This window comes from Aquarana catesbeiana, linkage group LG01, assembly GCF_042186555.1.
Source record: "Aquarana catesbeiana isolate 2022-GZ linkage group LG01, ASM4218655v1, whole genome shotgun sequence".
NCBI lineage: Eukaryota > Metazoa > Chordata > Amphibia > Anura > Ranidae > Aquarana > Aquarana catesbeiana.
The window spans coordinates 733,058,167-733,074,302 of NC_133324.1; the positions used below are offsets into that span (position 1 = coordinate 733,058,167).

The 16,136-nt window shown below is 45.7% G+C and overlaps 1 protein-coding gene across 4 annotated transcripts in view; it reads left to right on the forward strand.

Annotated features, from left to right (window-relative positions):
* Positions 1-16,136, forward strand: part of TMEM184C (transmembrane protein 184C) — a 78,785-nt gene that overhangs the window by 48,561 nt on the left and 14,088 nt on the right. The gene's annotated exons all lie outside the window — the stretch shown is intronic.

Sequence of the window (16,136 nt, forward strand, 5' to 3'; positions counted from 1 at the left end):
TCTTTGAAAATATACCCTTATTTACTTAAATTAAATCTTCTTTTAAAAACAGTGCTACATTACTGGCGGAACACTGGTCTTGTCAACAAGTTAATGTGAACAATTTTGAATTCATATACTGAATAATATCACTGCAAATAATAATCACATACAGTTCTCCAAATGCAATATTTTTAGCCAGTGATTCTTTAGGAATCCCCTTGGGAAGTCTTTTCTTCCCTTCCTTTCCTAGTGTTCACTGGCACCTGAACTTGTAAATAATCTTATCCATGTGCTATTTCTATGTATAGATTGTAATTATTCATGTAAAGTGCCTTGAAAAAGTATTTACACCCCCTGAAACTTTTACAGTTTGTCATGTTACAACCAAAAACGTAAATGTATTTTATTGGGATTTTATGTGATGGACCAACACAAAGTGGTACATAATTGTGAAGTGGAAGGAAAATGATGAATGGTTTTCAACGTTTTTTTATAAATAAATAGGGTTGTCCTGATACCACTTTTTTAAGACCGAGTACAAATACCGATACTTTTTTTTTCCAAGTACTCGCCGATACCGATTACAGATACCTTTTTTTTTTTTTTTTTTTTTTTTTAATGTCGTGACAGTTTTCAGAGCACAATACAGATTGGGTAGCACTGATATGCAGCACCGATGGGCGGGCACTGATAGGTGGCACTGATTAAGCAGCACTGATAGGATTAGGTGGCACTGATATGCATCACTGATGAACACTGACAGATGGTTGGCACTGATGGCACTGACAGGTGGCTGGCACTGATAGATGGCATTGATAGATGGCTGGCACTGACAGGTGGCTGGCACTGATAGATGGCACTGATAGGTGGCATTTATGGGCACTGATGGGCAGGCACTGAAATGCCATGAGAGGAAAGGCTGCCTGCGATGCCCATCTTGGTACTCCTTGCACTCGGCCGCATAAAAGCAGCAACGGCCATCTTGTTACACCCAGCCCGAACTATATGGGCTGCGTGTAACAAGATGTCTGCTGCTGGCTTACTGCGGCCGAGTGCAGGGTGTATCAAGATGGGCGTCGGGATGTCCAAATGCTGACGTCTACACGAGCATCACTTCCATTGTTCCACCCACTGACTTAAGGTTGCACAGGGTCTCCTAATCTGATGAAACACCGCCTCTCCCAGGTATCGGATTAGGCATGGGGAGCATTTGTGCAAGTATAAGTACTACTCGCACAAATGCTCTGTATCGATCCTGATACCGATACTTGTATCGTTATCGGGACAACCCTATAAATAAATATCTGAAAAGTGTGGCGTGCATTTGTATTCAGCCCCCTTTACTCTGATACACCTAACTACAATCTAGTGGAATAAATTGCCTTCAGAAGTCACCTAATTAGTAAATAGAGTCCACCTGTGTGTAATTTTAATCTCAGTATAAATGCAGCTGTTCTGTGAAGCCCTCAGAGGTTTGTTAGAGAACCTTAGTGAACAAACAGCATCATGAAGGCCAAGGAACACACTAGGCAGGTCAGGGATAAAGTTGTGGAAAAGTTTAAAGCAGGGTTAGGTTATAAAAAAAAAAAATATCCCAAGCTTTGAACATCTCATGAAGCACTGTTGAATCCATCATCCGAAAATGGAAAGAGTATAGCACAACTGCAAACCTACCAAGACATGGCCGTCCACCTAAATTGACAGGCCGGGCAAGGACAGCATTAATCAGAGAAGCAGCCAAGAGGCCCATGGTAACTCTGGAGGAACTGCAGTAATCCACAGCTCAGGTGGGAGAATCTGTCCACAGGACAACTATTTTTGATGTATTTTTTCCAGAAAAGATTTTCTTAAACAATTTACATATACAACAACATTTCCTAAGTTGTCATGCTGCAAGCAAACAGAGTACAGATGGCAATACCTGCTTAGCGTCTACTTGACAGATCTATTGTTAGTAGTAGAAGACATCCCTGGAGGACCTAGGCCATTGGTCACGTGCATGTGTCAGAGTCCGAAAGCCATCTGTCCCAAATTTTATTGTACTTGGCTGGGCACCCTCTGTTTATTGTTAATCTGTTGATTTCCGAATCCGGGAATATCCCCAGTATACATTGCTTTGGGTCTAGAGTAAGAGAGAGAGAGCCCATAGTATCGTGTAGGAAGTCCACAACCTGTTTCCAGAATCCCTGTATGAGAGGGCATGCCCATATGAGATTGAAGAATGTCCCTGTCTCTTGGTGGCACAGGGAGCAGGTGATAGAGTATCCCCTCTTATATTTAGCTACTCTAATGCCGCGTACACATGATCGGAATTTCCGACAACAAACGTTCGATGTGAGCTTGTTGTCGGAAATTCCCACCGTGTGTATGCTCCATCGGACATTTTCTGTCGGAATTTCCGACAACAAAAATTTGAGAGCTGGATCTCAAACTTTCCAACAACAAAATCCATTGTCGTAAATTCCGAGCGTGTGTAGACCATTTCTACGCACAAAATTCCACGCATGCTCTGAATCAATTACGAGACGGAAGCGCTCAGTCTGGTAAAACTTGCGTTCGTAATGGAGATAGCACATTCGTCACGCTGCAAAGTTTTTAATCTTTTAATGCAGCGCATTCTCTTCTTCTTTATAATGCTAGAATAATGAAGTTGTTTAGCTGCTGATATTCACACAGAGTTCTGACAAACTGATTTCTGTATTATTTCTCGTGATTTCCTGAATAATCTTTTTTTTGTCACCAGATCTCCATAATAATGTTTATTTTTTATAGTGTTTTTTTTTGGTCAAGATCTCCTGTTTTCTAGTGATCTCCATGATATTTTTTCTTGTTTCGTGTGTCAAGTTACCACAACACCATTATTAGCTTGTATTTTTTAACCTCAAGGAGATTGGTTGGTGTCTCTTGTTAATTTGACATTGTATTTTTGAAATGTACCTGCCTACTTGAAAACAAACTGTCCTTTTTCAACTAAAACACATAGCCAAGTATTTGTGCTAAAAAATAGACATTAACCAGGGGTCATAACAAAATAAAGAAGAAGGCAACGCTGGATAAACTGGTGAAATTGGCAAAGTCTTTGTACCCCAGGGCACATATCAACTATTTGACAGGCAAAATTGGTAGCCTGAAGGGTCCATTTAATAGGGAGCACAATCAGGTCCAGGACTCCGAGAGATCAGGAACAGCAGCAGATGATATATATGTCCCAAGGCTGTGGTCCTACAACAGCCTGCGTCTTTTGTCAGGCCAGACCGAACCCAGGCCATCACTCTCAAGACTTCCTTGCACGCTTCCTGCCACGCGTGCTTCCGGGCTGTGGCTCTGGTGTTGGAGTTGTGGCAGGAGGTGGAGGAGGAGGTTGGTCCAACTCACACAGGTGGATTTTGTTTATGAGTTCGCCCCTAAACCTCTTATTTAGGGCCAGATAGATCACTTCCTCACAAATGAGACGTTGGTCCACCTCCATTTCCTGCATTTTGCTGGCCATCATGTAGGCATAAGCCTTTTGAATATTGGGGGTGGTTCTGAGGGCCGCAGTAGCCTCCCGAATTAAAAAAAATGCTGACTCCTCCACGTTCCTCCCCTTCCTGGTACTTTTTGTTGGAAGGTGGAGGGGAGGAACCTTTGATTTGGTCAGGCTACTGGGCACGGCCACCTCCTGGCTGAGACTTTCCACGGCCTCCTCCTGGCTGTGACTTTCCACGGCCTCCTCCTGGCTGTGACTTTCCACGGCCTTCTCCTGGCTGTGACTTTCCACGGCCTCCTCCTGGCTGTGACTTTCCACGGCCTCCTCCTGGCTGTGACTTTCCACGGCCTCCTCCTGGCTGTGACTGTCCACGGCCTCCTCCTGGCTGTGACTGTCCACGGCCTCCTCCTGGCTGTGACTGTCCACGGCCTCCTCCTGCCTGTGACTTTCCACGGCCTCCTCCTGCCTGTGACTTTCCACGGCCTCCTCCTGCCTGTGACTTTCCACTGCCTCCTCCTGCCTGTGACTTTCCACGGCCTCCTCCTGCCTGTGACTTTCCACGGCCTCCTCTTGCCTGTGACTTTCCACGGCCTCCTCTTGCCTGTGACTTTCCACGGCCTCCTCCTGCCTGTGACTTTCCACGGCTTCCTCCTGCCTGTGACTTTCCACGGCCTCCTCCTGCCTGTGACTTTCCACGGCCTCCTCCTGCCTGTGACTTTCCACGGCCTCCTCTTGGCTGTGACTTTCCACGGCCTCCTCCTCTTGGCTGTGACTTTCCACGGCCTCCTCCTGGCTGAGACTCTCCTGTGTATGAAAATGGGACATAGTTTTAGTTTTGTAGCCATTAATCACACACAGTTTAGAGCTCATGACTGTTGCAAATTCAATGTTAACAAATAGAAAAGGCTATCATTCTGACCCCAGCATTTTTAATTCTTGTCCCAATCATTTTTGGCTACTACTGTCTATTGATATGTAAACCACTTTGTTAATTCCGAAATTAGTGATCAATACTAACATCTAGTTAACATCATTCAATTTTTGGACAAAAAATATGTTGAAAAATGCTATACCTGGCTCAAGCTGGGCTCCTCCGCATCTTCCTGGGTGGAAGGCCCAGGTTGTACGTTGGAAGCCTCATCTGAGGTGGAAGGAAGGGTTGAGAGTGATGGCCTGATTTCACTCTGGTCTGACAAAAACCGCAGTCTGTCGTAGTACCAGAGCCTGGGGACATAAATGTCATTAGCTGCTGCTCCGGATCTCATGGAATCCTGGACCTTTTTGCGCTCCCTATTATATGTGCTCCTCGGGCCACCAATTTTGCACTTCAAATGGGGGATGGTTGCCGTGGGAATCACCGGCTTAACCAATTCCAGCAACTGATCCAGCGCTGCCTTTCTCTTTATTTTATTAGTATAAAAAGGGTGTTTCACCTGCCACAGACAGGGCAGCTCCCTTTATTTATCAATGAAGTTGATCGTCATGAACATTGAATCTATCCATTTTATCTGCAAGACACAACACAAGACAAACCTCAATGTCAGCTTAAACTCTCCTAATCTTTTCCCAATATAGGCCTTCATCTATAAGCAGTATGGGCCCCTGATGCCCCAAGTTAAAATGGTACTTTTTTTAGCACGATCGGCGCTTCCGCTACTCCATCCTCTGCTCACAAATCGTACGTATGACGCACGCGTCTTACGCTTTATATATACTGCGCATGCGTGAAACTCCGCCCGCCCCTGACCTTCTTTCTAGTATATTCCCCGCCCCTTCTCTTTCGGTGCAGTGGGAGAGCACATGGCGAAGAAAGAGCAAGTGTATGCAGAGGAGAGCAGCAATGACGAGGAAAGCCCGGAGCGACACAAATGTCCCGATCCAGGAGATTTAAGGCCTCAAATATGTCCTTTGTAGAGATGGTGGACATCTTGAAGAGGGCCGACTATGATGGGAAGCATGGATCTTACCCAAACCCAAATGTGAGAAAGGCCAAGATCATGGCTAAAGTTGTGAAAAGTCTGCAGAAGAATTTTTAGGTACGGCGATTCAAGGATCAACTTAGGAAACGATGGTCAGACCTCAAATTGAGGGAGCAGGATCAGTACAGAAGAATCAAGAGAGTGCTGCAAAAAAGTAAGTATTTTGTCGTGTTCCTATTATGATTACGTTCATGCTGCTCCATGTGCTTTTCTTTTCTGTTCTACAGTTTAAAATGGCATTTAAAATGGCAAGTTTCAGGTTCGTGGGCACAGTAATCGTTCGTAGTAAACATCGTTCATTCGCCCACTAATAAAATGTTTTTGGCAGATGTAGGTTAACTAGATTTGTTCATGCCTATTTGTCTTAAAAGAAGTTTGTTGATGTTAAAAAGCAATAAATAAAACTTTAAAAAAAAAAGTTTGTCTAGATAGGTTTGTAACTAGAATGAAATGCAAACTTGATTCAGTGTAAGGAGAGGACTCCCCCCTCAGCTGTTTACACATCTGAACGCAGGAGCACTAGTGTGGGACACCAGAACACCCTTTTTAGGGTGTCCCACACAGGTGCTCCAGCGGATACTAGGGGTGTCTCCATGTGTGAAACTTGTACAAAACAGGTACACAAGTATTCTAGCTTTAGAAAGGGAAAAAAATAATGTCTTCAGCTTGTAACTCTGCCAAAACAGACAATTGTGCGTCACTTCCAAGCAATGTTTCATATTCCTAATTCTGTCCTCAAATATCTGTGTGCTAAGTATACCTATTTTTTAATTCACATGGGGAGAAAAGACTCGGGACACTAGGGACCCCAACCTCATAAAGAAGGGGAAGTCACCACACCACAACCTCAGGATGTGGAGGAAGGAGAGGTTTATGAAGTGGGCGAAATAGTGACCACAACAGGGGAGTGAGACCACAGCTTCAGGTAATGGATGTATGCCTGCATATTTTTAACACATGGTGTGTTTTTTTTTTTTTAGGTGATGTGGATGTTGTGAAGAATCTCACCAGTGCAAGTGCACACATCCTCATCGGGGAGATTATGGTGTGCAATCGTGATTTAGAAAAAATAAAGGAAAACAACAATGATGTTCAACAAAAAAAAATGAAGAACATCACTGATATTTTAAGCAGAAATTTTTGTTTTAAATCAAGCTTTAAAGTATTTTAAAAGCCAAATTTTGAAGATGCACACAGTGTGTCAACATGTGCTATCTGCCATCACAAGATAGCAATGTACGTGTTTTGTGGGTGCAACCCCTTCCTCGCAACTAAAGTAGATGAGAGGAAGGGGTTGCACCCCCCAAAACACGTCCATTGATCCCCCATGATGGGAGCTAGCACATGTTGACATTAGGCATGGGATCAGGAGAAAAATCCACATTTTGACTCCCAATTTGTGTGCATCTTCAAAATGTGGCTTTTACAGGGGTGACGTCACCCCATCTTTTTTTTTTTTTTTTATTTATATTTTCCAAATACAAAAATCCATATATTGACATATTTATAATATAAATCCTTCTCTGATTCCCTCTTAATAGAAAATACCCACCCCCCCCTTCCCCATCCTTCTGAGTTACTATAGTATAAGTCAAAAACCTAATTCCCTCTCAAGATTCCCTTGTTTTATACCCGTTTAACCTTTACCCAGTAATCTCCTCCACATAACTCCAAGTATTCTTAAACCTCCGCCACCCTGCCCATTTATCTTTTCGTTCAGCCCCCTCATCATGATCTGATTCAGTACCCTCCACGCACTCCATTATGTAAATTTCATTTACGCAGAACAACCATTCTCGAATTTTAGGGCTCTTAGACTCCTGCCATTTTTTTTGGAATCTGACTCTTGGCAGCATCTAACAAAATGGGAACTATAGATGTTTGATATTGCTTAATTGACTCCTCTGTCCCATGGAATAAGCAGGTCCATGGGTCTTCCTGTATAGTCTTATTGGTAATTTCCTTTATTAGGAGTATAAGTTTCTTCCAATACGCTTTAATGGTGGGACACTCCCACCATATATGGGCCATTGTGCCGATATTTTTACACCCTCTCCAACATTCCCCAGATTTCTCCGATTGGAACGTCACCCCATCTGATGAAGGCAAGATCAACACAGTTTGGACATACTAATGTCTGATATTGCCTTCACTTTGTCAAAGTTAAAATTTTTAAGTTCCTGAGTTGTGTATGTTTTATGGTTTTAAACATGCCTGTTTAACCAAAAAAAGGCTATTTATACTGTCAAACCTAAAAATGTTATACAACAAATGTGTTGGTTTGTTCAAAAACCCTTTTCTAACGCACATGTGAATGTGCTTTGAGTAAAATGTTTTATACTCAATGTGTGGCTTCTTCTTTCAATGCTCAATGCCAGTTTTTGGAGTAAGTTGGTGTTTACAGTGACAATGGGGGTTATTTACTAAAGGCAAATCCACTTTGCACTACAAGTGCACTTGTAGTGCAAAGTGGATTTGCCTTTAATAAATAACCCCCACAGTGCTCTAAAATTTGCCCCAATCAGGCCATTTTCGGACTCAAAACAATTAATAATTCATGGTGCTGAAAAGGATGTGTTTTTTTTTTTTTTTTTTTTTTTTTTTTAGCATGAATGCATTACATACATAACAAGGTGTGTGTGTGTGTGTGTGTGTGTGTGTCAGACCCACAACATAATATATATATATATATATATATATATATATATATACACACACATATGCTAGCGCTCAGGACATGGAAATAAAAAGTTAATAAGAATAATGGTAATGATGACATATATTTGAGATAAAATGTCCATGAATGCAGATTTAAAAATTGTCCATAACAAGGCAGTCTGCGGATTTGATGTCTATAACATCTCTGTAGTATAGCCAGCACTGAGGGCACAGCTTTTCATGTGAGCGAAGTTGGCTCTGATAAATGAGACAGGAGAAAAAACAAAAGGAAAAGCGCCTCTGAGTGCAAGTGTTTATTAAGTACAACATGTAATCCACACTTACATGGAGGTAAGGGGTAACAGGCTCCGGGAAAGAGAAGGCTCAGTCCACAGCATCGCTGAGTGGCCTATGCAGTCGGAGTCTCCAACTAGGATGACTGCGATCTCCTGCAAAGAAGCTGGCTGGTTGTTTCACTCGCTGGACTAGATGGAAGTGTTCCACTCTGAAGGGCCGCACGCTGGCTTGTGACGTCACCGGAGTGTAGGGGAAACCACAACGTGTTTCAGAGCATGCGCGAGACTTACAGTGAGCATGTGCACTCCTTTGTCAAGTGTATAGCAAGAGGGAGAGAGGGAAATTTAAAGGCTCTGCACTTAGAGAAAAACAACACAACAGCTGGCCAATTGGATAATGGAGGTAATTGGCGAGCTGACAAGCTACTCTATAGGAAAACGCGTTGTGGTTTCCCCTACACTTCGGTGACGTCACAAGCCAGCGTGCGGCCCTTCAGAGTGGAACACTTCCATCTAGCCCAGCGAGTGAAACAACCAGCCGGCTTCCTTGCAGGAGATCGCGGTCATCCTAGTTGGAGACTCCGACTGCATAGGCCACTCAGCGACGCTGTGGTCTGAGCCATGAAATATTATTTCAGTTTAAAAAAAAATGTATGTGTTTCTCAAACATTTTCTGGCATATCAATGGCCCCCCTACCCGCAAAGTATTCCAGATATTTTTGACGAACTTTGCGGGAACTTTGGGGGGGGGCAAGCCAGGACAGCCAACTTCAAGCGCCATCATGGTTGACTGATCTGGCAATCCTGTCTCAGGCCCAACTGAGGCCACATAGTTCAAAGCATTTCTCCTTGTTGTGCATAATGCAGTTGTTGTGCATAATGCAGCATGCAAGTACGATATGGTATATTTTGTATTCCGCCATGTGAATTGGCGTCAGGAATAGGCGGAACCGGCTGGCCATTATGCCGAAAGCATTCTCCACCACTACAGTAACACCTGGTTGGAAATTGGGGTACAATATTGCACAACCCTTCTACCACTTTTATATAGAGGGTAGCACAGTGTTGTTTTTTATATTGCACAATTTATGGGGTAAGGTATACTTCATATTAGTGACTAAAGGAAAAAAACAGTGGCGCTTAATAACGTGAATATCTATTCAACATAACTGTGAAAAACTATAATAAATGAACAATTAAATCACCCTGTGACAAGTGAATCACATACGTGAGTGAATCTACCATAATATAAACAAAAAGTCCATAAAAATTTTTTTTTCAAAATGTCCTTGACTTATAGTGTCTTCTTATTCCATCTACCACACCAAAGTGTTAGTGACTCCACTCCCATAAGAAATGCACTCACCGACTCCCAATGCCTACACTTGCGTGTCAGGTTAAAAACCCTCTGATCCGGGGTGAAGGTCCTCATGGGGAATTGCCGCATCAGGTGTTCACCAAGCCCAAACGCTTCATCAGCGTCAAAGACTAGCGGTAGACCAGCCACGTTGTCTTCTCCAGGTGGCAATCCCAAGTCACCACTCTGAAGCCATCTGTAGAACTCGGTCTGGGCCATGACTCCACCATCCAACATCCGGCCATTCTTCCCCACGTCCACATAGAGAAACTCGTATGTTGCCGACACCACTGCCAACATCACCATACTATTAAACCCCTTATAGTTGTAATAGTATGACCCCGAGTTGGTGGGTGGCACGATGTGAATGTGTTTCCCATCAATTGTCCCTCCGCAGTTGGGAAAGCCCCAACGCTGGGCAAAGTGGGATGCCACAGTCTGCCATTCCTGTGGCGTTGAAGGAAACTGGAGTCAAACAAGAAAAAATTAAATTAGTACTTTTGCACATAACATTGCAAGCAGATTAGACGCAAACATTCTTGGCCAACATCAGTATAACATTTATTTTAAGGAGTATTTTAAGACAAAAATATAAGGTCCACTTATCAGATTCCTCACACTCTCTGATGGCCCATTTAAAAATTTTAGGGGGGGGTAGATATTTTAGACAGGTAACCCTCTCCACTTCATTGAGAGCTGAATGCATACATAATGTGTGTTACTTTGGCCAGGCCCTCCTTATGTCAGGTCACCTTGAGGCTAGTTGACAGATGCACACCGTTGGGATCAGGAGTGCACCGCAAGGCAGTGGACCCTACGGCTGACTGCTGTGGATGGGAGTCCGGGTATAAGGAAGGCAGGGTCGCTGGAACACCAACATGGATCCCACCGGGGTTAGAGCGTAGGATTCCCTGGGGCGCGGAGTCTAAGAACCAGCAGGTTTTCACCAGAGCCTCTGATGTGAGGATGGACTGGGCTGCAACTGGCTCCAGGTCGCGACCCCCAGGGTTCCCCAGCTCACACCCACAGTAGGCAACAGAAGGATAAGGATAGTAAGGAATAAGTCAAGGTCAGGGCCACAAGCAGACAAGGACAACAGAGTACACGCCAAGGTTCAGGGTCACAGGCAAACAGGGATAGTCGGGGACACGCCAAAAGGTCAGGGTCACGAGCAGACATGAATAGTATTGAACACGCCAAGGTCGGTAACAGAAATAAATGTAGAGCACACGGCAGACAGGAACAGGAAGCCAAACACACAAAGGTTGATCAGCAGGGCTGACCTGCAGTGCAGAGGTTAATATAGAGTTCTCTGATAGGAGCTGGGGTGGAGCCATGCTAGAGGAGAGTTAATAAAAGCAGTCAGGTGAGAGACAGCTGGTCTTAGGAAATGAACACATGGAAACAGGTAAGCTGACAAACAACCTCTATTGCATAACCATGACACCTTACTTACACTATTTGCAGCCCACTGGACAGGTAAGAAGTGTCATCATACAAAAATATGAATACACACTGTACAAATTGATGCACAATTTTACATTCTGCAATTGCCTATCAAGATAATAGGGGAACAAAACTTGAAAAAGTACCATTTGAAAGTATTCAGGCAGGCCCTTGCACTACATGCTTTGGTGAATTCATCCATAAATATGACCACAAAAGAGTTAGGTATGGTGTGTATGGGTTTGGCAAAGTCAGCAGATAGAGGATTGGTATTGATTGACTTAGCGGTTGGGGGAGGGAGGATTCCAAATGAGTTTGGGACCCCAAAAGATGCATCGCGATTCGGGTGTCCCCGATGCGGCATCGATGCATAAGGACCAGAAAATCGATTGTGGGTGACGTCATCCCGACTTGCCCCGACCCTCCCGGGAAAGCGCTCGGAGCGTATTTTTAACATGACTTTCTTTTAATAAATGCCGTGTTACAATGAATGATGTGCCCCACTGTATGTGCTTTTTAAAAAAATATGTCACTTCATACCGAATTTCACAGTAGTACCATACATCCCGCTCATGTGACTCCCGGCCCGTCCTGCCTCTCTCCGCTCTCCTCTCACATCTCCTGAGTCCTGGCGTCGGGGGAATTCTTAGCCCCGCCCGCTGACTATAGCTATCATATCAGAAGAGAGGCAAGTAATTTTAACAACAATAAGTAGAGTACAAATGTGTTTGTACTCTACTTACACCTCACGCTCCGTGCTGACAGGGCCCTGGGCTTCCCTTTGCACATTCCATTGTTAGCTCCTAGTGTGCTGGAAGGTGCAAACAGGAATGCCAAGGAACTGTCAGCACCAGTGGTTGCCTGTGCATTGTCGGGGGGTTAGTGAAGTGATGGCTGCATTTAATGGGCACAGGTGGCTGCGTTTGACGGGCACAGGTAGCTGCGTTTGACGGGCAGTCAGGCACAAGTGGCTGCGTTTTAACGGGCACAAGTGGCTGCTTTTGACGGGCACAAGTGGCTGCGTTTGACGGGCACAAGTGGCTGCGTTTGACGGGCACAAGTGGCTGCGTTTGACGGGCACAAGTGGCTGCGTTTGATAGGCAGTCGGGCACAAGTGGCTGCGTTTGACGGGCACAAGTGGCTGCGTTTGACGGGCACAAGTGGCTGCGTTTGACGGGCACAAGTGGCTGCGTTTGACGGGCACAAGTGGCTGCGTTTGATAGGCAGTCGGGCACAAGTGGCTGCGTTTGACGGGCACAAGTGGCTGCGTTTGACGGGCACAAGTGGCTGCGTTTGACGGGCACAAGTGGCTGCGTTTGACGGGCACAAGTGGCTGCGTTTGACGGGCACAAGTGGCTGCGTTTGACGGGCACAAGTGGCTGCGTTTGACGGGCACAAGTGGCTGCGTTTGACGGGCACAAGTGGCTGCGTTTGATAGGCAGTCGGGCACAAGTGGCTGCGTTTGACGGGCACAAGTGGCTGCGTTTGATAGGCAGTCGGGCACAAGTGGCTGCGTTTGACGGGCACAAGTGGCTGCGTTTGACAGGCACAAGTGTCTGCGTTTGATAGGCAGTCGGGCACAAGTGTCTGCGTTTGATGGGCACAGTGGCTGCATTTGACAGGCACAAGTGGCTGTGTTTGATAGGCAGTCGGGCACAAGTGGCTGCGTTTGACGGGCACAAGTGGCTGCGTTTGACGGGCACAAGTGGCTGCGTTTGATAGGCAGTCGGGCACAAGTGGCTGCGTTTGACGGGCACAAGTGGCTGCGTTTGACGGGCACAAGTGGCTGCGTTTGATAGGCAGTCGGGCACAAGTGGCTGCGTTTGACGGGCACAAGTGGCTGCGTTTGACAGGCACAAGTGTCTGCGTTTGATAGGCAGTCGGGCACAAGTGTCTGCGTTTGATGGGCACAGTGGCTGCATTTGACAGGCACAAGTGGCTGTGTTTGATAGGCAGTCGGGCACAAGTGGCTGCGTTTGACGGGCACAAGTGGCTGCGTTTGACGGGCAGTCGGGCACAGGTGGCTGCGTTTGACGGGCACAGGTGGCTGCGTTTGACGGGCACAAGTGGCTGCGTTTGACGGGCACAAGTGGCTGCGTTTGACGGGCAGTCGGGCACAGGTGGCTGCGTTTGACGGGCACAGGTGGCTGCGTTTGACGGGCACAGGTGGCTGCGTTTGACGGGCACAGTGAGGCTGCATTTGACGGGCACAGTGAGGCTGCATTTGATGGGGGGGTTCAGTATTTTTCAGTTTGTTTGCGCCCCCCAAAAAATTTTGAGCACTAGCCGCCACTGGTCAGCACAGAGACAGTACAGGGAACTTCACAGGGCTGTTTGTCAACTGTGGATTGTAATCCCTCCTGACCTCCCAGCAGCCGTGTGTGAATGTCTGTACCCTGTAATGCATCGGATTAGTGCACTTTTTAAGGGAGTGAGGTTATTTTTAATTCAAAGAGGAGTTCCAGTCAATTTTTTGTTTATTAAAAGTCGGCAGCTACAAAAAAAGTGTATCTTCTGACTTTTAATAAAAAGACACTCACCTGCCCCGCAATCCAGCGTCGTGGCCACCCAAACCCTCCATTCTCTCCCCTGCCTGTCCACGGCCCTGGCATTACTACTGTGGGCATGCGGCTGTGACAGCTTGCGGGTGCGCATGTCTCACTGCGCTGTCCTGCATAGCCGGACAATCTTTTGGGAACTGTGATGTGTCCCAGAAGATCGCAGGGTGGAAGGATCGCCTAGGCGGCCCAAGCGGAAGTCGGAGCTTGTCAGTAATCGTGATGCATCGTGGAATTGAATCGTTGACCAGATCATCTTAATCGAATCGAATCGTGAGACCAGTGAAGATGCGCACCCCTAATTCACAACATATTACAATCATGGTAATTATGGAATGATGAAATAAATACAATACATTAGCAAACATTACATACATAGAATGTCATGTTAAAGGAGAAAACTTACCCTAATATAGTCTTTCTGCAGGACCTGTATAATGGCAGAACAGGTCTCTGGAATAATGATCTCCAGAGCCTGGGGGGAGGATGCCTGTCGAGAACTTGATGTCCTGCAGACTTCTCCCCGTCGCCAAGTACCGCAAGGTGGCGACTAGCCTCTGCTCTGGAGTGATGGCTTGCCGCATGCAGGTGTCCTGCTTCATAATTTAAGGGACAGCAAAGCCAACAAACGGTGAAAAATGGGGTCCATCATCGGGAGATAATTCCTGAAATCATCAGGATTATTCTCACGGATCTCCCGCAACAAAGGCTTGTGCGAGAATTGGTCACACTGGAGTAACCAATTCTTCGTCCATGAACTCCTCCCCGCCCTGTTCATAGACTGGGCTTGAGTCAACGTAAGAACCCCAACACCAAGCCCCCGCATAGCACGAACTCTACGAGTACTTACCCGTAACATGACTAGAAAACGGTCAGATGGTCAGAACCATCTGAAAATGAGAGAGGGCTGAGAAGAGTGACCTGAAATTCAGATAAGAGCGGACAAGAAAGCACTGAAAAACAGATACGAACTATAAAAGAACGCACTGAAAAACAGATACGAACCCACAAAAACAAACTGAAGAGCAGTAACGATCTGAAAAGCACAAGTCATGCTGGAGTAACCAATTCTTCATCCATGAACTCCTCCCCGCCCTGTTCATAGACTGGGCTTGGGTCAAAGTAAGAACCCCAACACCAAGCCCCCGCATAGCACGAACTCTACGATGAGTATGTACCTGCAACATGGCTAGAAAACGGTCAGATGGTCAAAACGAACTAACAGAACGTTCTGAAAATTAGAAAGGCCTGAGAAGAGCGACCTGAAAATCAGAAAAGAGCGGACAAGAAAGCACTGAAAAACAGATACGAACTGACTACACGCACTGAAAAACAGATACAAACCCACAAAAAACAAACTGAAGAGCAGTAACGATCTGAAAAGCACGAGGCTGAAAATCGCGAATCATCTCTCACCAAACTTCTACTAACACAAGATTAGCAGAAGGAGCCCAAAGGGTGGCGCACTGGCTATTGAACTTCCTTTTTCTAGTTCCGTCGTACCTGTTGTACGTCAGCGCGTTCTTGCCGATCGGAATTTCCAAAAACATTTGTGTGACCGTGTGTATGCAAGACAAGTTTCAGCCAACATCCGTCGGAAATAAATCCACGGTTTGGTTGTCGGTAATTCCGATCGTCTGTACGCGTCTGTACGCGGGTGAAGTAGGCACGGTGCAGGATAAATATTTGGGAGAGTCTGTCAGATAGTTTGGGGGATATGGCTTTACAAGAATCCAGGGCCTCACTCCATTCCTCATCCTCGAAGTACTTCCCTCTCCCAGCGTGATTTAACGTTATACGCTAATTTGGTGGAGGATGGGGTAATAAGCATATTATAGAAGGTGGAGATTAGCTTTTGGAGGTCTATGCTTTTAACCACTGCCATGATAGATTTGGAGGAAGGCTGTGGGGGGGACTGAGGGAACTGGAATTGTATGGCATGGCATGGCGTACCTGTAAGAATCTGAAAAACATAAAGTTTGGGAGCATGAATTCACTGTGAAGGGTATCGAAGTGATTCAGTTCCCCATCCGAAAGTAGGTGGTACAGATAGTAAATTCCCCGGGAGCCCCAGATCCCCGGGTCAGGAATCCGTAAGAATTCAGGGAGTAACCCATTGTGCCAAATAGAGGTGAAGTCATTACATGGAGGAATCCCCAGTTTATTGGTGGCGATGTCCCATATGCGTCTATAGTGATACAATAAGGTCTTGCTATCCCCTTCAGGTCTGGCACCCCCAGAACCCACCGCAATTGCGCATAGAGGGTCTGAGGTCCGTTTCGCCCAATGTGGGCACAAAAAAGTGCCAAATCTCTCTCTGTCTGTCTTATCTAACTGGTACAGTTGGGACAGCTGGGAAGCAATATAATAGAAGTTGAAATATGGAAGGGC